The sequence below is a fragment of the Pelophylax lessonae genome, assembly GCF_965119305.1.
Source record: "Pelophylax lessonae genome assembly, chromosome: 3".
Taxonomy (NCBI): Eukaryota; Metazoa; Chordata; class Amphibia; order Anura; family Ranidae; genus Pelophylax; species Pelophylax lessonae.
The window spans coordinates 201,651,460-201,673,934 of NC_138770.1; the positions used below are offsets into that span (position 1 = coordinate 201,651,460).

General features: G+C 45.2%; 1 protein-coding gene across 3 annotated transcripts in view; it reads right to left on the reverse strand.

Moving 5' to 3' along the window:
* IWS1 (interacts with SUPT6H, CTD assembly factor 1) overlaps window positions 1-22,475 on the reverse strand; it is a 148,954-nt gene that overhangs the window by 108,485 nt on the left and 17,994 nt on the right. The gene's annotated exons all lie outside the window — the stretch shown is intronic.

The following is a 22,475-nucleotide window of genomic DNA, read 5'->3' on the forward strand; positions in this document are numbered from 1 at the left end:
GAGAGCGGACTGCCTGTCCGCCCTCATACGATCAGATCCCCTGGACGGATGGAAAATAGGGTTTCCATCCGTCCAGATTTCACGGACAGGATCGGATGCGGATGGCAGCAGACATGTCTCCGCTTACATCCGCTGCCCAATAGGGATGCATGGAGGATCCGTTCAGATCCCCCTAAAAAACTGACAGGCAGATCTGATTGGATCGTTCGTGTGAAAGGAGCCTAAGAGCAGTGTGTATAGCAAGCATTTACAAAGTATTTAACCACTTCAGCTCCGGAAGGTTGTACCCCCTTAATGACAAGGCCATTTTTTGCGATTTGGCACTGCGTTGCTTTAACTGACAATTGTGCGGTCGTGCGACCCTGTACCCAAATACAATTGATGTCCTTTTTCCTACAAATAAAGCTTTTTGGTTGTATTTGATCACCTCTGTGGTTTTTAGATTTTGCGCTTTAAACAAAAAAAAGAAGAGCGACAATTTAAAAAAAATAAATAAATCACAATATTTTTACATTCTGCTATAAAACATTTCCAATAAAAAAAAAATAATTTTTATCCATTTAGGCCAATTTATATTGCATATTTTTGTTAAAAAGAAATACAGTATCCCAAAAAAGTGTATATTAATTGGTTTGCGCAAAAGTTATAGCCTTTACAAACTACAGGATTTATGGATTTTATTTTTGATTTTTTTTTTATTAGTAATGGTGGCGATCAGCAATTTTTAAAATCGGGCCTGCGACATTGCGGCAGACAGAACAGACCCCTGACATTTTTTGGGGACCAGTGACATTAATACAGTAATCAGTGCTGAATATGCACTGTTACAGTATAAATGACACTGGCAGGGAAGAGGTTAACACTGGGGGTGATCAAGGGGTTAAATGTGTTCCCTATTGTGCTGTGTGGTGGGGCTTAGCTGAATCACACGATCTTTACTTGCTTCTGACAGAAGAGCCGCCTGCTTTGTTTACATAGGCAGGCGGCTCTTCTGTCATTCTAGCCAAAGATCGTGGGGTGGGCCGGCAGTGATCGAGTCTACTCCTTCCGCGGTCTGACTCCCACCATGTCTAATCACAACGGTCGGCAAGTGGTTAAGAAGAATTCAGCCACCTTCAGGCAGCATTCTGGAAGGCATTTTTTAAATTTTACTGCCCATGTTAAAACAAGGCTTGAAAAATCCCAGACGCCAGCTCGCCATTGCCACTCGAAATTGCGTCCTGGCGCCTGAACTTTTATCAACCTATTCACTGTTTGCACCAGGTGTGAGCATTGCTTGCAGGAGTCGCCAAATGATTGGCTGTGACGCACGCCAACCGCCGGGAATCTCCCATCAAGTCCCCCCTCCTTCGACCCTATTGGTTGCCTCATTTTTTTTCTTCTCAACAAGCAAGGCCCACCCCTGTATTCTGAGTGCTAATTGGATGGGTCGCGGTATTCTCGCCTACGACTGGCCTTGGTGGCTGTCAGTCAGGCATCAGGTCACTGGGCGTCCTCGCTGCCTCTACTTTTGGCTTGGCGGCCGTGACTGGTCAGAGCCCTGTCTGTGGATTGTTGTGGCTGACCTTAGTCGTCATCATCGGTGGTACCTTCCAGGGCTCGGGACATGGAGCGGCGTCAGAGGCACTATCCCGGGGAGAGTAACAAGTGTCAGTGGATGGAGTGGTGGGTGCAGCTCAATGTTGGCTCCATTCAGTGCTCCCCTCATCTTTGCTCACCTGACCAACCCCCTCCCCCAGGCTCCTTATTGGGTACGGAGTGGCACCTGGCATGGGCAGCTGTCAGAGCTCCTCTCCATCCTTCCCCATGCTACCAGCTCCTGCTGGCTTCCGTGTGACATACACACAGGAGACTGTGTGTATCAGGGCGTTCCAGGTCGATCGCGTCCCAGTGAGAGACTTGTCCACTTGCAGGCTCGTCCCCATCCTTTGGGGCTCTGTTGTGGCGAGGCCTAGTTCTGGACTATAACCTGCTCACGCTCACTGGCCAGGCTGGGAGACCATAAAAATCTAGAATATCTAGTCCGAAACCACAGCCGGCTGTTGCTTGTAGTTCTCCAAGAACTCTAACTAGTGAAAGTAAAAAAAAAAAAAAAAAAAAAAAATCACAAAATAAGAAATTTCCCTATTATAGCCAAGACTGAAGTCCCAGCAGGGAACTAGGTCCTATTCTTAAACCAGGCAGAAACAAACTGGCTGCTGCAGCAGAGTGTGTAGGATGCAGGGACAGCCCCCATAGGCATGGTAAAGCTTTTTCCTGCCTAGTGCCTATTCTTGATTGGAGGAGCATAACCCAATGGTCTAAGAAGATATGGAGCTGCGTCTGTCAATGAACGATAGATAACTATAAACACAAGGTTTCTCTAGCATCCTTAACAATGTTGATAAACATTTGCGTGAGCAGAGAAGAGCTCTGTAAGAATTGAGGACTTGCTGTTTTAAGTTCAGGGGGGGTGGGGGTTGAATTGAGATTTTTTAATGATTAATCATGCAGCTCTACGAACAGGCACATCATCCAGCCTGCTCCGGGTTAGGAGCGTGCATGTGTGCACTCCCTACTGAGCCACGCTGGCACTGACTAGAGAGGGATTTTGCCAGCAGGTTCCGGCCAATGATTTATGGCTAAGACCTGCGGATTGACTGTAGCCAATCATAGCACAGAGTCCTGTGTTTACAATCACATTTTAGGCCTACTGATTACTTCTAGCTAGGGATAGACCGATATGGCTTTTTCAGGGCCTATACCGATATTTTGGGCACAACGTATCGGCCTATATTTTGTACATTTAAAGTTTTGAAAAGTAAGACAATTTTTAACAAATCTGGTACTGAACATGTTAATTTTTGTTTAACGCTTAATGGCTGACTGGCACCCTGTGATGGCTGGCTGGTACAGGGCCTGTGGGCGGCTGGCTGTTACAGGGCCTGTGGGTGGGCTGGCTGGAACCCTGTGTGGGTGGGCTGGCTCCCTGTGTGGGTGGGCTGGCACAGGGCCTGTGGATGTGGGTGGCTGGTTGGCACCGGGCTGCGGTGGGTGGGTGTACATGGCTGTGATACCGACTGCAGACGAGGCTGTCCAAGGTGAGGGAGGCGGCCTAAGAAGGCAGAATGACGTCACAAAAATATCGGCCAGTTACGGGGCCGATACGGATATATCGGGGAAAGTGCATATCGGCCTTGCCGATAATCGGTCTTGACGATAATCGGTCTATCCCTACTTATAACCCCCAAAAATATTTTCTGAAAGCAGAGACTGTCGAATAAAATAGCAGTATAAAATATAAAAAAATATAGGAGGTAAATAGATGACAATTATTTAAGCCTCAAAATTGTGCACGTCCTCAAAAATGGCAAAAGTACCCAAAGTTCTCCTTAGAAGACGCTTTAAAAACCTTTGAAGCTCATCAATTTACAGTTCACAGGTAACGATGGCCCTAGAATGCTTGCTATCACTCTTGTATATGTGACAATGCCTATTTCTCTCTCTCATATGCGCATAGTGTGTGTGTGTGTGTGTGTGTGTGTGTGTGTGTGTGTGTGTGTGTGTGTGTGGTGTGTGTGTGTGTGTGTGTGTGTGTGTGTGTGTGTGTGTGTGTGTGTGTGTGTGTGTGTGTGTGTGTGTGTGTGTGTGTGTGTGTGTGTGTGGGGAGGGGGCTTTGAAAACATTTTGCGCTTCATGAGCCTCTTCCCTGACTAAAGAAGCAGGAACCGGACAGCCTCTAACCAGCTAGTGCTCAGAGCTAAATGCTTTTTGAAGCAAGCACAAAAACACAAGTAGAACCTGACAGAGAGAAATACAGCTAAATACAACTCAAAGTCATTTTTAAATAAAATTAGCAGTATTATGTTTTTTTACTCAATGGGGGTAGACTATTAAGGATTTCAGAGGACTGGGACCATGAAGCATCTGTATGGCGTTTCACAGAGAAAAAAAAAAAAAAAAAAGTTTTTAATATATATATATATATATATATATATATATATATATATATATATATATATATATATATATATATATATATATATATATATATATATATACAGGGCTCGACAATCCCCGGGCGCCAGGTCGCATTTGCGACTAGAATTAGCGACCTGGCGCCTGGGGTGCCCTGCAGAAGGTGTCCTGTCATTTTTGCACGGACTTCCGGGCCGTCCGAAAATTGAGGCCCCGGCTTTTCGGCCTACTTGAGATGACAGGCTTCCAATGGGGAACTGGCGCCCTCTTGTGGAGGCCGGGAGTAATGACTGTTTTAATGACTGTTTCCAATGCCTTTTTGTTCTCAATTCATTACCATCTCCCTGTCCAGTTAGTTACCTTTGACAGGGAGTGTGGTTATTATTATTTATTTAATTTACTTTTTAAATGTAAAAAAAAAATAAATAATATTTTTTTCTTTTTTTTTAATTATTAAAAAAAAAAAAATTCTTTTTTTTCCAATTATTAAAAAAAAATATATATAAATTATATAAATAAATAAAAAAAAAAATAAATAAATAAATATATATATATATATATATATATATATATATATATATATATATATATATATATATATATAATAATCATTTTTTTATTTTTTTCCTCATCGCCATGCCACAGCCGAAGGCCCCTTTCACATGGGCTGTCTGATCAGGTCCGCCTGTCAGTTTTTCAGGCAGACCTGATCGGACCCTTGATTCTCCTCTATGAAGCAGTAATCTGCCGCCATCTGATCCTGTACACCAAAAGCAGACGGATGGTGGTTCTATTTTCTATCCATCCCATGGATCGGATCAGATGGCATCGGATGGAAAGAGACAGACAGTCTGTTTTCATCCAATTGTGCTATAGAGGAGAGTTGGGTTCTAGTCGTATTTATGTGTAAATTTAGTATCCGTTTTATTAAATAAAGCTTGGTTGTTAGTTTAAAAAAAAAAAACTGGCTCCTAACTTTTTTAGCTGGCTCCTAGATTTCAGGAAAATTTGTCAAGCCCTGTATATATATATATATATATATATATATATATATATATATATATATATATATATATATATATATATATATATATATATATATATATACATACATACATACATACATACACACACACACACACACATCGTCCCCGCTCGATCACAGGGATCCCCGCGCGAGTGACCGGCGGCTCCGATGTCCACCGGTCACTCGACATCTCCCGCTGGAGAGGGAGAAAGGCAGGCGGCTAATGTAAACAAAGCCGCCTGTCATTCTCCCTGGTGTAACTGCAGAGATCATACGATCCTGCTATGTAGGATTGCATGTCTCTATGGTTACATCAAAAGCCATGCCCCTTGACAGCTAGAAGCACGCCCCTAGGGACACACTCAACCCCTGGATCTCTAAGTTAACCCCTTCCCTGCCAGTGTCGTTTTTACAGTAACAGTGCATATGTATAGCACTGATTACTGTAGAAATGTCACTGGTACCCCCAAAAGTGTCAAAAATGTTAGTCAGGGGTCCGATCTGTCCGCAGCAATGTCGCAGTCCCGCAAGAAAAAAAAAAAAAAAAATTGCAAAGGTGATCAAATACCACCAAAAGAAAGCCCTGTTTGTGGGGGGAAAAAAAAAGGACGTCAATTTCATTTGGGTACAGCGTCGCACGACCGCGCAATTGTCCGTTAAAGTCACGCAGTGCCGAATCGCATAAAAGGCCCTGGTCTTTAAGCCCCTCCAGGGCTTAAGTGGTTAAGAGATTTGTGTCGAAATTTGTGGTTTTGGGGCAAAATTTTACATGTGTGAAAATATCGGTATCAGCAATGAAAATGAAAAACCGATATCGGTCGATCACTAGTTAAAACAACATGTGAGGTATCACCGCTATTGTTAGAGCAAGAGCAATAATTCTAGCCCTAGACCTCCTCTAATGCTAAACTGGTAACCTGTAGACATTTTTAAAGCGTCGCCTATGGAGATTTTTAAGTACCAATGTTTGTCGCCATTCCATGAGCATGCACAATTTTGAGGCATGACATGTTTGGGTATCTATTTACTCGGCATAACATCAGCTTTCACCAAGGGTGTAGGAACCCACAGAAATCTGGTGGGGACAGCATTTTTACTCGCCAGGTATATGCTTTTCCGTGCCCCCATCAATGCAGAGTTCAGCGCGCGAGCCCCTTTCAATGCAGAGCGCCACAGCATTGTCCCCAATCACTGCAGAGCACCACAGCATTGTCCCCAATCACTGCAGAGCACCACAGCATTGTCCCCAATCACTGCAGAGCACCACAGCATTGTCCCCAATCACTGCAGAGTGCCCACAGCATTGTACCCCAATGATTGCAGAGTGCCCACAGCATTGTACCTCAATGATTGCAGAGTGCCCACAGCATTGTACCTCAATGATTGCAGAGTGCCCACAGCATTGTACCTCAATGATTGCAGAGTGCCCACAGCATTGTACCTCAATGATTGCAGAGTGCCCACAGCATTGTACCTCAATGATTGCAGAGTGCCCACAGCATTGTACCCCAATGATTGCAGAGTGCCCACAGCATTGTACCCCAATGATTGAATAGTGCCACAGCATTGTACCCCAATGATTGAATAGTGCCACAACATTGTACCCCAATGATTGCAGAGTGCCACAGTCAGCATTGTACCCCAATGATTGCAGAGTGCCACAGCATTGTCCCCCAATCAATGCAGAGACCAGCGTGCGTGCTCCCTTCAACCCAATGCACTTAACCTGGCGGCGGCGGCTCGGCTATCGGCGGGAAGGTGAGCGGCTTCTCCCTCGTCCTCTTCTGCGGCGGGAACCGGCGGGCGGCCTCTCCTCTTCTCTGCGACGGGAACCGGCGGGAAGGTGAGCGGCGGTGACGGTGAGTGACTGACGCACGCACCGGCACCACCCCCATTGCGACGTCAGCAATCGGATGTCCTGGACGATGATTGCTCCAGGCTGGAGACTGGACCAATCACAGCCAGGACATCACGAAGGTGGGGGTGGCCAAGCGCTCTTTTCTGCGCCCAGGTTACGCCCCCAGAAGGCAGCCAATCGGCGCCTTTCTGGGTCGTAAACCCCACTAAATGGGGGGGGATTTCACCATACCTGTCCCCCCCGCATTATTTCCTGGGGGGGGGGGGATGTGTGCCCCCCCCCCGTCCCCCCGGTTCCTACGCCCATGGCTTTCACATTATAGAAACAAATTGGGCTAACTTTACGGTTTTCTTTTTTCTTAATTCAATAAAGTGTATTTTTTCCCAAATAATTGCGTTTGGAAGACCACTGCGCAAATACGGTGTGACAAAGTATTGTAACGATCTCCATTTTCTCGGGTCTCTGCTAAAAATTATATATATATATATTATATATATAATAAATATGTTTTGGGGGTTCTAAGTAATTTTCTAGCAAAAAATACTGATATTAATTTGTAAGCAACAAGTGTTAGGAAAAAATGGATTTTTGTAAGAACTTACCGTAAAATCCTTTTCTCTTAAGCTCATTGACAGACGTAGTCTTCTTGATTCTCAAGAGCTGGGTTATGTTGTCTCCGCAGGAGTAGGACTAGGCAGAATGACAAAACGTTCTGGCTCCACCCTAGGGGGCAGTCCCTGAGGGTATATCCTCCCTCTCTCTGCTACAGGGAATCAGTTCTGTTTAAAGCAGTACAGAGAAATTAACCCAACCCAACTCAATGATAGAGGGGCGGGTACTACGTCTGTCAATGAGCTTAAGAGAAAAGGATTTTACGGTAAGTTCTTACAAAAATCCATTTTTCTCTATCGCTCATTGACAGACGTAGTCTTCTTGATTCTCAAGAGCTGGGACATCCAGAAGCAGTGCCACAAATGAGGGGTGGGATTGACAAAATCAAATCCAATCTAGTAGGCCCAACCGGTGCCAAACTAGAAGTTTTAAAGGCTCATTATAAACAAAGAATGAGACTAAAAGAAAAAATTTTCCAACGGAAAAAAAAAAACCTTCGAGGTAGACCACTGGTCTCCTCAAATTGCGGCCTGCAAAACCTTGCGGCCAAATGAGGCATCAGACGATGCCATTACATCAACTTTATAATGTTTAGAGAAGGTATGCACCGACGACCAGGTAGCCGCCTTGCACACCTGGACCACTGACGCCTGATGGCGAAAGGCCCATGACGCACGAAGTGCCCGAGTGGAGTGCGCCTTAACAGGGAACGGGGGCTCCCGACCCTTAATAGAATAAGCCTGTACTACCGTCTGTCTGATCCATTTGGAAATGGTCGCGGCAGATGCAGGCAACCCCTTTTTGGGTCCATCTGGGATCACAAAAAGTGAATCCGTCTTGCGAAACGAGTCTGTCGTTTTCAAGTATACCCTGATCGCCCGGACCACATCCAAGGAGTGCAAAGCAAATTCCCGAGGATGACTGGGCTTAGGACACAGGGAAGGTAATACAATTTCTTCATTCAGATGAAATTCTGAAACTACTTTTGGTAGGAAGGATGGATTCGGACGAAGAACCACCTTATCTCTATGAACCACCAGATATGGTGAACGACAAGATAATGCGGCCAGTTCTGACACCCTGCGTGCAGAAGTAATAGCCACCAAGAAGGCCACCTTCTGGGACAACGTGGGTAGAGGAATCTCCCTAATATCTTCAAAGGGAGGTTTCTGAAGAACCGACAACACTAAATTAAGATCCCAGGGGGGTAACGGCGCGTGCACTGGCGGAGCCAGATGTCGCACCCCCTGGATGAAATTCCGCACCAAGGAATGAGTAGCCAAAGGCTTCTGAAAGAAGATGGCTAATGCTGAGACCTGACCCTTGATAGTACTCAAGGCCAGTTTCTGCTCAACCCCTTGTTGCAGAAAAGCCAATATTCGACTAATCGAATAAGACCGAGGACGGAACCCCAAAGGTTCACACCATGCAATGTAGGACTTCCATGTGCGATGATAAATCTTTCTGGAAGTCGCTTTCCTTGCTTCAACTAGAGTAGGAATAACTGAAGCTGACAAACCTTTGTCCTTCAGCACCTGGGTCTCAATAGCCAGGCCGTTAAAGCCAGCGATCGTAAAGCAGGATGGAAGATCGGTCCCTGAGACAGTAGATCCTCCCTGAGAGGAAGTCTCCATGGGACGTCCGCCACCAGTCTGACCATGTCGGCGTACCAAGCTCGACGAGGCCAGTCCGGAGCTACCAGGATTACTGGGATTCCTTCCTCCTCTACCCTGCGAAGAAGTCTTGGCAGTAACGCGAGAGGAGGGAAGGCATATATTAGCTGGTATTGCCCCCACGGGGCGATCAGTGCGTCTGCGGTTTCTGCTAGAGGATCGCGGGAGCGAGCCACGAATCTCTGAACTTTCCTGTTGAATCGTGATGCCAACAGATCCACATCCGGGGTGCCCCACCGTAGGCACAACTGGTGGAAAACGTCTGGATGGAGGGACCATTCCCCCTGATCCAGGGTCTGACGGCTGAGATAATCTGCCTGCCAATTCTCCACCCCCGGAATGAACACCGCAGAGATTGCTGGAACAAATCGTTCCGCCCAGCGAAGAATGCAAGCCACTTCTTTGGCCGCTCGGACACTCTTGGTGCCCCCCTGATGATTGACATAAGCCACGGCCGTGGCATTGTCCGACTGGATCCGAACCGGGCTGCCCTGGAGCTGCTCGGTCCAGTGAATCAGACAAAGTCTGATCGCTCTCAGTTCCAATACATTTATCGGTAATCTGGATTCTTCCGGGGACCAAAGTCCCTGGACAGATAACTGACCAAGAATTCCTCCCCATCCGGATAGACTGGCATCCGTGGTCACTATCGTCCAATATATTGGCAGAAATGACTTTCCCTGGCTGAGCATTGGAGACCGAAGCCACCAAACCAGAGACTCTGTGGTCTGTTTGCTCAATCGTATCTGATTGTCCAGGGATTCCGGATTCCGATTCCATCTGAGAAGAATCTCTTGCTGAAGAATTCGGGTATGGGACTGGGCAAATGGGACTGCTTCGAATGAAGCCACCATCAACCCCAGAACCCTCATGCACGTCCGAAGGGAAGACCAGCTGTTGGACAGTAACAACTGGACTGCTGATTGAATCTTTCGAAGTTTCCCTACCGGAAGGAAAACTCTCGTCCTGACTGTGTCTAGAATTAGACCCAGATATTCGAGCCTCTGGTTGGGAACCAGAAATGACTTTTGCTGGTTCACCAGCCACCCGAATTCCTGTAAAGAAATCATAGTAATTTCTATGTTTTGTAGCAAGGTCTGAGAAGATTCTGCATGAAGCAGAAGATCGTCTAGGTAACCTAGAATCGATATACCTCTTTGGCGCAGAAGTGCCAACATAGGGGCCAACACCTTTGTGAAGACCCGCGGAGCCGTGGCGAGACCAAAAGGTAACGCCACAAACTGATAGTGGTTCTCCTCTACGGAAAAGCGTAGAAAACGCTGATGTCCTGCGAAAATGGGAATGTGAAGATAGGCGTCCTTGATGTCTATGGACGCTAGGACATCCCCTGGATGCAGGAAGGCTGCTACCGTGCGAATGGACTCCATTCTGAATCTTCTTATGTTGACGAAAGAATTGAGCGCTCTTAAGTCCAGAATTGGACGCACTTTGCCCTCTTTCCTGGGTATTGTAAACAGGTTTGAATAAAACCCTTGAAACCGTTCTGTCCAAGGAACGTGGACTACCACTCCTTGTTGTAGTAGATCTGTGACTGCTCTCCGCAGATCTTCTAGACGATCCGGAGATAGTCGGATATTGGAAGGGAAGAATCGCGCCGGTGGGAGAGATCGAAACTCGATCTTGTACCCTGACTTTATGACTTCGCAAACCCATTTGTCCGGGATTCTGGAAAGCCATGGATCCGGGAACCGGCGAAGACGTCCCCCCACCCCAGTTATGGGTGGGGGCGCACCTTCAGGCTTTGGATGGTTTATCTTCGGGTCTGGAGGGGGCGGGCTTTTGCTTGCCCGACCACCGACCCCTGACGCCTCCTGCAGGAGCTTTGGAGGACTTAGTTTTTTCACCCGCTGGACGAAAAAACCTCTTGTGAGCAGAAAAAGAAGGCCCTCGTCTTTGACGAGTTCCTTTACCTTTAAAATTTTGCGGTAAAAAGGTGCTTTTTCCACCGGTGAGATCCTTAATGATCTCATCTAAGTTGGCTCCAAATAGACGCTCTCCTGAAAAGGGGATATTAGCCAATGCTTTTTTGGAACCTTGGTCGGCTATCCAACCTTTTAGCCACAGTGTACGCCTGAGAACCACTGCTGAGACTGATGCTCGCACCATTAATGGAGTGGCGTCTAACGCCGCATCACATACAAACTGTAACCCCTGTATCATTTGTTCCAACAAATCTGATACCGCCTGAGGGACTTCTTCTAAGTCCCGGCGTAACCACTTGGTCCATTCAGTTACAGCCTGCGAAACCAGACCAATAGCAATTATTGGCCTGAAAGCTGATCCAATCAAGGAAAACATGGTGCGAGACATAGCTTCTATCTTGCGATCCACTGGATCTTTAAAAGACGGAGCTTCTTCTAAAGGAATAACCGTGGCTTTATTCAATCTAGCAATAGGTGAATCCACCACAGGTGGTTCTGTCCATTTCTTAATAAGGGTTTCCTCAAACGGATAACGCCTGTCAATGCGTTTGGAAATATTAAAAGTGCGTTTTGGCAGACGCCATTCTTCATCGATTGGATTGCCAAAACATTTGGGCAATGGAAAAACCTTTGCCACTTTGATGCGCTTTTTAGTCCCAAAAGGGATCTCAGTTTCAGCTATTTCTGATGGAATACCCTGTAACCTTAAAGTCTCTTGAACAGATACAATGAGTGCGTTTACCAACGCTTCCTCTCGGGCTATGGCAGATGCCGAAACATCCTCCTCACTGTCTGAAGAGACAGGACCCGAGACACCAATACCAGATGAAGTACCTGCAACTGCAGAAATAGGCTCAGAGTCTGAATCCGAGGTTTCAGATAATAAGGGGTTAGGCGGGGGTCGCTTTCTTGCGCCCTGTCCCTGACAAGCCACTTCCACCCGGGACACAAAAGTTTCCATAATAGCTGACAAAGATTCAATTGTCAATGGGGTGCTGGAGGATCCCGCAGACCCCTCGAGGGGATCCGGAGGAGATACATGAGTGGCAGGGTCCATGTTAATACAGGACACTTTGCCAGCAATAAACAAAAAAACTTTTTTTTTTTTTTTTTTTTTTTTTTGTGTGTCTCCCCCTAGCGCAATAGCGCCCCTCAGAGTACCTGCTTCTCGATCCCAGAAAGAGAGAGAGAGGGACCCCCGAGGCTCACCAACCGATGCAGTGCAGTTTCCAACAAACTGCAGCCAGCGTCTGTCTTACACAGACTGGAAGGAGCTGTTTGCTTTTTCCCGGGCAGAAGGCGTGGCTCCGCCCCCTGTGTACGCCTTCCGGCGTTCCCAAGCCCTCCACTAGGAAACTGGGCTCACAAAACATGGCCGCCCCCATAGAAGAGACATAAGACTCCAAAAACATGGCGGCCGGCGTGACCTGAGGACATATATGTATTCGGTCTACGGCAAAATGGCGGCGGACCGCCGATATCGTCTTCCCAGCACATCCACCTGCACTCTGCTGAGAGGTGACATATGGATCTACAGAGATACACTGCACATAAGGTAGGATTATACCTCCTATGTCTGCTGTAATGTTACAGTCTGATGGGTAGAGTGTTAGCTCTTGAACCAAGTCCACTTCCCACAAACACATGCTGTATTACAAGGGGGACTTGTAAGTGTCAGATATATACTGACCATATATGGAGGGGCCCATAATATATACTGCCTCATAAATGAGGAAAAAAAGGGAACGTTTTACTCACCATACCGAACCGACAGGCACCCTCTCTTCATAATACCCTCTCCACCGGGGTGGGGGTTTGTGGACGCCTCGACTCTCTGGTCCTGGCGTCCAAGCGAGCTTTAACTCGCAAAGTCAGTCCCTTTACTGGGACTCCGTCGCGGCCGACTCAGCGCACTGGTCTGCACGCGCCTTTTAGGCAGAAACCGGGGTGACCACTGGATCTCACATCCAGCCCGTCGCCCGGCCCCGCATACTTACTTGAATATGTCGCGGCCGACCAAGCGCAATGCCTGGTCTGCACGCGCTCGTAGGCCGGCTGGGGTGACCACAAGTGTCGCCCAGTCCGGCATTTTTGCTTGAAGATCTCACAGGAAAAAAAAAAACACACTGGAGAAAACTACCTAAAAAATGTCTTTTTCTTAAAGAAAAAAAGTCTTGCCAGGACCAAAAGATCCCAGCAAGGAGCTTAGGTCCTTACTCCTGACTAGACAGAAAAAAACTGATTCCCTGTAGCAGAGAGAGGGAGGATATACCCTCAGGGACTGCCCCCTAGGGTGGAGCCAGAACGTTTTGTCATTCTGCCTAGTCCTACTCCTGCGGAGACAACATAACCCAGCTCTTGAGAATCAAGAAGACTACGTCTGTCAATGAGCGATAGAGAAAGGTCTAGTCTTTAACCGCTTCTGGACTGAAAGGATTTGCCCCCTTAACCTCCCTGGCGGTCTGATTATGTCAGAATTTTTGTGCTAAAGGTGGTGCATGGAAATATGTTTTATATTTTAGGAATAACCCACTTAAATTTGTCAAAACAAGAGTCTAGTATACACCCCCCGGGTATGATAAAGTTTGAAACACGTAATCATAAACTAAAATAATAAATTTTAGTCAATAATATAATCCAGGGCTTGACAAATTTGTTTGGGATCTAGGAGCCAGCTAAAAAAGTTAGGAGCCAGTTTTTTTTTTTTTTTTAACAACAAAGCTTTATTTTCAATGACGAAAATAACCGATCTTAAATTTAAACAGTGCAGCAAGGTTGGGGCGATAGGAGATCCAGTGACCAAGAGTAACATATGCCACCTTAGGTCCCTTTCACACGGGCGCCTACGCTAAGCAGAATCCACATGCTCAGTGGGGATCTCTCTGCTGATCCCCGCTGAGCAGGTGGATGACAGGTCCTGTCCGCTCTGCTATGCAGATGCAGCCCATTCTCCTCTATGGGGCAATCAGATGGAAACGGACCGTCTGTTTCCATCCGATGCCATCCAATCCGATTCACTGGACTGATGGTAAATAGAACCACCATCCGTCTGTTTTTGGCGGACAGGATCGGATGGCGGCGGCTTGCCACTCCATAGAGACTGAAGGGTCAGATCAGGTCCGCCTGAAAAACTGACAGGCGGACCTGATCAGAAAGCCAGTGTGAAAGGGGCCATCGGCTGTGTGGCATGGCAGGGCGATGATGAAAAATAAATTATTATTTTATTTTTTTCCATAAAAGATTCTTATTGTGAATAAGGGATTTTAATGCAAAACAAAAGATCAACACATTGCAAGGAGATTACAAAATGCAATTTTTAAAGTAAGGCCCCTTTCACACGGTCCGCATTCCGTTGCGGACCGTGCTCTGCTCAGCGGGGATCGATCCGCCGATCCCCGCTGAGCCGGCGGATGACAGCTCCCTCTCCGCACTGTGTGCGGAGAGGGAGGTGTCAGAGCCCCGCTGCTCTCTATGGAGAATCGGGTAAGAGCGGACCGCCTGTCCGCTCTCATCTGATCCCATCCAATCCAATCCCCAGGACGGATGGAAAATAGGTTTCCATCCGTCCGGATTTCACGGACAGGATCGGATACGGATGGCAGCGGGTGTCAGCGGACATGTCACCGCTGACATCCGCTGCTCCATAGGGCTGAATGGGGCATCCGATCAGATCCGCCTAAAAAACTGAAAGGCAGATCTGATCGGAACGCCCGTGTGAAAGAGCCCTAACACTCTTGCAGAAGTGCATAAATATATAAAACACATTATCCTTGAACTTCCAGGAGAGAGCGGTGTAAAATGGGATTTAAAAATAAAATCAAATAACCACACTCCCTGCACACTTACCTTTAACAAAAGGGCGCCAGATGAAGACTGCAAAAACTTCCGTCCCTCCACCCCTTGGGAAGGAGAAGGGCGGGCATTGAAAACAAACAGTAGAAATTCCTTGCATTGCTAGTTACTGCGTGTTGTAATACTCCCGGCCACCACAAGAGGCCGCCAGTTCCCCATTGACAGCATCTCCATGAAGCAGGCCCAAAAGCCGGGGACTAAATTTTCGGATGATGCGGTAGTTCGAGCGCTCGGGGGGGGGGGGGGGGGGGGTGCAAAGCGACAGGACATCTCCTGCAGTGCACCCCAGGCGCCAGTTCGCTAATTCTAGTCGCAAATGCGACCTGGCGCCCGGGGATTGTCGAACCCTGATATAATCAAACCAAAAACACTGAAATGTGTACAAACAAGGAGTGGGATATTACTAGTCACTGTAATAAAGGTTTAGTAAACATCTCGGGTATGAAACATTTTGAAACCTGGGACTGCACAAAGTCTAGGGCTGTAACTAACGATTATGTTCATAATTGATTAGTTGGCCGATTATTGTTTCGACTAATCGACTCATCGGATAAAAAAAAAAGGTTGGTGTATAATTTAGTTAATAATTTTGAATATATGCAGTGGTAAATATAAATATCCAGCTACATAGTTTGATATTTAATCCATTCTGAGACAGATACATGTATTATTAGAGGTTTAAATGTGGTACATATCTGACTCAGAGATCAATATTTTTAAAAGACCTAAAACACGGTTTTGCTAATTTTCTGAATGGATTGGTATATAATATTCATGATAGACTCCCTTATTAATTAATTGATAAAAGCTCCCTGTGCCTGTCACTTATGCTGGCCATACACAAACTAATTTTTTTTAGAAAATTTTTAAAAACATTCATCCAATTTTTCTAACCATTAGTGGGGTCTATTCGGTGTTCCTTGTCAACCACAGTGAAAGGAAAATTTGAAGGAACAGAACAGAAAATTTCTCGATCAAACGAATCTTCAAATAGTGTATGTGGTTTTTGCTCAGAATTTATATTCATTTTAAAATTCAATGTTAAAAGCAAGTGACATTTTCACACAACACTCGCCCATTCAATGAATATACAAATAATTTTTGTACAAATATAGATGAATATTTTTGTCCAAAAATCCAATACATGTATGGGCAGCTTTAGTAGCAGCAGCATGCTTTTTTTATCACCTGTCATGATGGGATTAAAAAAAATAAAAAATAGCAGATATCGCTACTGTAATATAATTATAATTGCTACTGTGAAACCGTGAAAGCATTATATCGTGTATCATGTGTATGTTTATGAAAAAAAATATGCCCAGAAATTGGATATGCAGGATATTTTAACTGGGAGACAGACACATGAAGCTATATGAAGGGTGGAGGGGGGAAAATCACATTTTTATATTAGAGTAGTACTAAAAGCTGAGACTTTTTTTTCATGGATATAATAATTTTAAATATAATGCACAACAATACTATTAAACTTTTACTTTAAATGTAATTGTAATGCCTTATATCACCTCTAGTCTATGGGCCTCCACCTTCTCGGGGTTCAGATGCTCATCTTCCCAGCACAGAGCGCTTATAGTGATTTTTAACATTGGATTTTTTATTTTTAACAACAATCTTGTCATACTTATCCTCTCTGTGTAATGATTTTGCACAGAGCAGCACTGATTCTCCTCTTCTGTCCCCCCCCCCCCACGGCACTTCTGGCCCCTCCTCCCTTCAAAGTGCCCCTATAGGAAGCAGCAAAGTATAGTACTGTATAGAGTGTCCCTATAGCAAGGTAAAAGAACCTCTGACTTTAGAATCACTTGGTTCCTACTCTTGCCCAGGACTACATGTACCCATGAGGCATTGCTCCTCACACATTCACAAGTTCTCTGCCATCTACATACATGTATGGATGGTGTACTGAGCTGTATGTGCGTTTCACTGTTGTTTCTGATATGTAAACAAATGTCGATGTCGATTAATCGATTCGTGGTTTCAGCCCTAACAAAGTCCGACGTCACAATTGGGACAATTCTGGTTTCTTTTCCTATTTTCCTTCCACTGTCATCTCTCTTTGAGAGAACAAACCACGCACATTCTTGTAGGTACTGACTTTTTCTCAGTTGGTGGGATGTAGTCCATGAAGTGATGACCAGTCAGGCGTTCCGGGTTGACAACACCAACAGCACGACGTCCAGATCTGTTCACAGCCATTGATGGTGTTTGGTGACTCAAAGATTTATTTGGCAACTTTCCAAATAAAGTCTGCATGAATCACAGGCTTGTCACTCTTCATTTTGAGCAGAATGTGTGAATTAAACAAGCATTGCTCAAGAAGGCGTCTGAAGATCTTCTAATAGTACTTTTTTGCTGCTTCCTCATAGTTGGGTACAATGTCATTGCTTGATTGGCTCTGTCGACACCTCCCCTTTGTGTTGTTTTAGTCTAATCACTACTTGTGGCTTCATGACTTCTTTCCCACCTTTCATGTGTACCATAAATGTGTAGGTGTTATGTCCTGTACTCTTTGGGCAGACATCTTTCTTATCCCTCCATCGCAGTGCCATCATTTTGCCTTTCTGCCAAGCAACCATTTCTCCTGTCTTGAACTTCTTTTTGCCAAGCATTGGCGGCATGTCACGCCGGTTAGCCCTTACGGTTCCATAGGCATCGGTTTTGTTGTGCAGCAGAACCCCATAAAGTTCAGGAGATGTATAAAACTTGTCCGTTGTTACGCAATAGCCCTGATTTAGCAATGGCTCACTTAGTGAAAGAACAGATAATGTCATTCCATAATTACTGTATTTTTCATCAAATGTTGTTCCTTTTCCAGTGCATATCACTGAATTCCAAATGTAGCCAGTTGACGATTCGCAAAGCATGTAGGATTTTACGCCAAATTTTGCCCTCTTTGATGCAATGTAATTCACCCAGCTGATCCTTCCTTTGTAGGCCATTAGACTTTCATCTCTGCTGATGTCTCTTTCTGGCACATAGCTCCATTGGAAATTCTGAAGAATCTTTTGATATACTTCCCAAATTTTTTTTTGTTTTACATAGTTACATAGTAGTTGAGGTTGAAGACAATAGTCCATCCAGTTCAATCTGTGTAGGTGTGTATGGCCATAATCATCTCTCATACCCGAGTGTTCTGATCCTTGAGATGTACGTCCAAGAGTCTTTTGAAAGTAGCCATACTTACCGCAGAAACGACCTCTTGCGGTAGAGAATTCCACAATCTTGTAGCCCTAACAGTAAAGAACCCCCTGCGTTGCCTGAGGTTAAAACGCTTCTCCTCTAAACGCATTGTATGCCCTCGAGTCCTCATGCAATCCTTTTGACTGAATAGCTTGTCTCCTATGCTGAGATCACCATTGAGGTATTTATAAATTGCTATCATGTCCCCTCTCAGGCGTCTCTTCTCCAGGGAGAATAAATCAAGTGATTGCAGACGCTCCTCATAATTAAGGTCCTCCAATCCCCTAATTAGTTTAGTTGCCCTTCTCTGGACTCTCTCCAGCACATCCCTCCTGAGGACTGGTGACCAGAACTGGACAGAATACTCCAGATGCGGTCGGACCAGAGTTTTATAAAGTGGTAGGATTATAGTTTTATCTCTGGAATACATCCCTTTATTTATGAATGCTAATATTCTGCCGGCTTTGGCAGCTCCTGCTTGACATTGCATGCTATTGCTTAGTCTATCCTCTACCAAGACTCCTAGATCTTTCTCCATTTTTGATTCCCCCAAAGGTCCCCCCCCCAAAGTGTATTGTGCTTTTAGTCCCCAAGCGCAAAATCTTATACTTCTCCACATTAAACCTCATTTGCCATGTCGTTGCCCACTCTGTTATTTTGTTCAGGTCATTCTGTAGGATATCTGCTTCATGCTGTGCAGTTATTGCCCTGCCCAATTTTGTGTCATCTGCAAAAACTGATATAGAACTACTGATCCCGTCCTCAATGCTGTTTATGAATAAATTGAACAAGGTCGGTCCCAGGGCTGAGCCTTGGGGGACCCCACTTACCACCCCAGACGAGTCTGAGTATGCACTATTTATTACCACCCTTTGGACACGCCCTTTTAGCCAGTTCCGTATCCAAGAGCAAACCTTGCTGTCGATGCCTGCAGACCTTATTTTATAAATTAAACGCTTGTGGGGAACTGTATCAAACGCCTTAGCGAAATCCAGGTACACCACATCCACTGGTCTCCCCACTATCTAGCTCAGAGCTCACCTCCTCGTAGAATGTTAAGAGATTGGTTTGACAAGAACGCCCATTTGTAAACCCGTGCTGATTACCGCTGATGATGTCTTTAGCAAACTCTACGATATAGTCCCTTATCATACCCTCCAGAAGTTTACATACTATCGATGTAAGACTGACAGGCCTATAATTTCCCGGGACATGCCTCTGCCCTTTTTTGAATATCGGTATCACCTTAGCTTTCCTCCAATCCCCTGGTACATTTCCTGTCATAATACGGTCAGCAAAGATCAGGAACAGGGGTCTAGATATAGTTTTACTAAGTTCTTTGAGTACTCTCGGATGTACGCCATCCGGGCCTGGTGATTTATTTGTGTAAATTTTATCCAGCCTTTCCCTGATTTCCCCCTCTGTTCGCCATAGTGGCAAGTCCTGTGTATTACTACTAACCATACAGTCATGGTCAGTGTACCCCTCCTTTTCCTGTGTAAAGGCTGAGGAGAAAAAAAGCGTTCAGCACGGTTACTTTTTCAGTGTCCTCTGTAACCATCCTCCCATCATCGTAAATTATGTGTGCAATATGCTCTGCCCTAGTTTTTTGCTGTCGATATATTTAAAGAATTTCTTTGGGTTCTTTTTACTATCCTCCGCTATTTGTCTCTCAAAGTTGATTTTAGCCATTTTGATTTTGTATTTACCTCCTTGTATTGCTCGAAAGCCGATACTGTGCCCTCTGATTTATATTTCTTGAAGGCCATTTTTTTACCCCTAATAAGTTTAACGTTACGGTTTAGCCAGCCAGGTTTAGCTTTGTCTCTTCTAAATTTATTTCCCATAGGAATGCACTGCGTTTTGGTGCAGGATGAGTAGTTTCATCAAATTCTTCATTATTTTCAAAGTGGAGAGGAGATATTGAATTATGAGGGAAAATCTGTATTCTGACATGACCGTGCCAAAGAATGGAGTGGCAAGTAATGTATTGGTTGTCCAATACCACTTCTGCAGGGGTTTCCCCACCACTCCCTCAAGAATTATTAGGCCCAGAAATTTCCAAAGGTCATCTTTGGTCAGTGGTTCCCACTCTCTGCATCTTGCAAACCTCCGATGCGTAGCGCATTGTTGCTCTTTGTACCAGTTGGTCTCGGTATCTATTTTTCCAATAATCTCATCGGTCAAAAAATAATTGTAGGTATGCCAAGCGGTTGTCATGGTCAATGTCAACTTTCCTATCAGGTGCTCCTGTAAATGGGAATCTTGGGGGCGCTGCCTGATCTGTACCGCAGTCAAAAGAGCACCAAGTCTGCAAATCGCTGAGCTCAGTCGCAGAATCGTCATGGTCGTCACTTTCCGTACTGGATGACGAATTTTCCCACGAAACGCTATCGCTCAGTTCTTCAAGTAACCCTATTTCGCTGTTTTCAATTGGTCTAAAAGCGCTTTTGTGTGAAAAGAACGCTTTTTGGATGCCATGGTCGTTCTCAATTTTCCAGGCACAAAGAACTGGAAAAGCATAGGCAGGGCACTGGAAAAGTCACCAGGTATAATCCGGAGGTAAAATGGCATGATATAGTGTAATCCGTTAGGATAACAATTTTGTATCATGTCATTTGGTTTATTTACATTTTTGAAATTGCCGCCGGTTCCACCCCCCTTCTTCGTAATGCACGCAGCGAAGGGAACTGGAAGACCGGTGTCGGCATCGGCCGAGCACACAGCAGGAGGATGGCTGGAGGACGGCCAGGGAAGAAGGCGGGGAATGGAGGGGAAGGTGAGTTTTATTGTGGGGTAATCCCGAGTGTGGATCCCGAGCGTGGCTCGGGGTTATCACTTTTGGTACTCTATCCAATCCACACTGGGGAATACTGCTAGAGGGGTTAATGACCAGGCCATTTTTTGTGATTTGGTACTGCGTTATTTTAACTGACAACTGCGCGGTTGTGCCATGCAGTATCCAAATAAAATTGATGTCCTTTTTTTCCTCACAAACAGGGATTTCTTTTGGTGGTATTTGATAACCTCTGTTTTTTTTATTATGCGCTATAAACAAAAAGAGCGACAATTTTGAAAAAAAAAAAAAAAAAAGCAGCATTTTTCAGCTTTTGCTATACAAAACATTCCCAATAAAAAAAAAAATTAAAAATCAAAATTTTTTTCATCATTTTTGGCCAGTTTGTATTTTGCCACATATTTTTGGTAAAAAAAAAATCCCAATAAGTGTACTTTGATTGATTTGCGCAAAAGTTATCGCGTCTACAAACTAGGGGAAAGATGTCATTTTTATTTTTTTTATGGCGTCGATCTGCGATTTTTAGTGGGACTGCAACATTGCGACGGACAGATCGGACCCCTGACATTTTTGACACTTTTTTGGGGGGGGACCAGTGACATTACTACAGTAATCAGTGCTTAACCGGTTGCCGACCGCCGCACGACTATATACTGCGGCGGTCAGCCCCGGCCAGGCAGAGTGACGTATCGGTACGTCACTCGCCTGTCACTGACTTGCGAGCCTATAGCGAGCGGGCGCGCGCCCGCCGAGGCGCGCGCCCGCCGCGGCTCGTTCACAGGCAAGTCAGTGCGTGTGACCGGCGGACTCGATGTCCGCCGGCCACACTACGATCGCTCCTGTGAAGGGAGAAAGACAGAGCAGCTTGTGTAAACAAGCTGCCTGTCAGTTCTCCCTGTGTAAAAGTAAAGATCTGACCGTTCTACTATGTAGAACGGTTGATCTTTGCTTTTACACCAATAGCAATGTCCCTACACAGTAGAAAGCACGCCCCTAGGACACACTTAACCCCTCCCTTCCCAATAAAGTTAACCCCTTCCCTGCCAGTGTCATTTTTGCAGTAACAGTGCATATGTATAGCACTGATTACTGCAGTAATGTCACTGGTAACCCCAAAAGTGTCAAAAATGTCAGTCAAGGGTCCGATCTGTCCGCCGCAATGTCGCAGTACCGAAAAAAAAAAATCGCAGATCGCCGCCATTACGCGTTAAAAAAAAAAACACCAAAAATGACAAAAATCTTTCTCTTTGTTAGTAAACGCGATAACTTTTGCGCAAACCAATCAAAATACGCTTTTTGCGATTTTTTTTACCAAACATAGGTAGCATAAAACAAATTGGCCGAAAAATGTTAAAAAATTTTGATTTTTACTTTTTTTTTGGGGGAATTTCATATAAAAAAATGTGAAAAATATTGTTATTTTTGCAAAATTTACGCTCTTTTTTTGTTTATAGCGCGTGATCAAAAAATCGCACAGGTGATCAAATACCACCAAAAGAAAGCTCTGTTTGTGGGAAAAAAAGGACGTCAAATTCGTTTAGGTACAGCGTCGCACGAC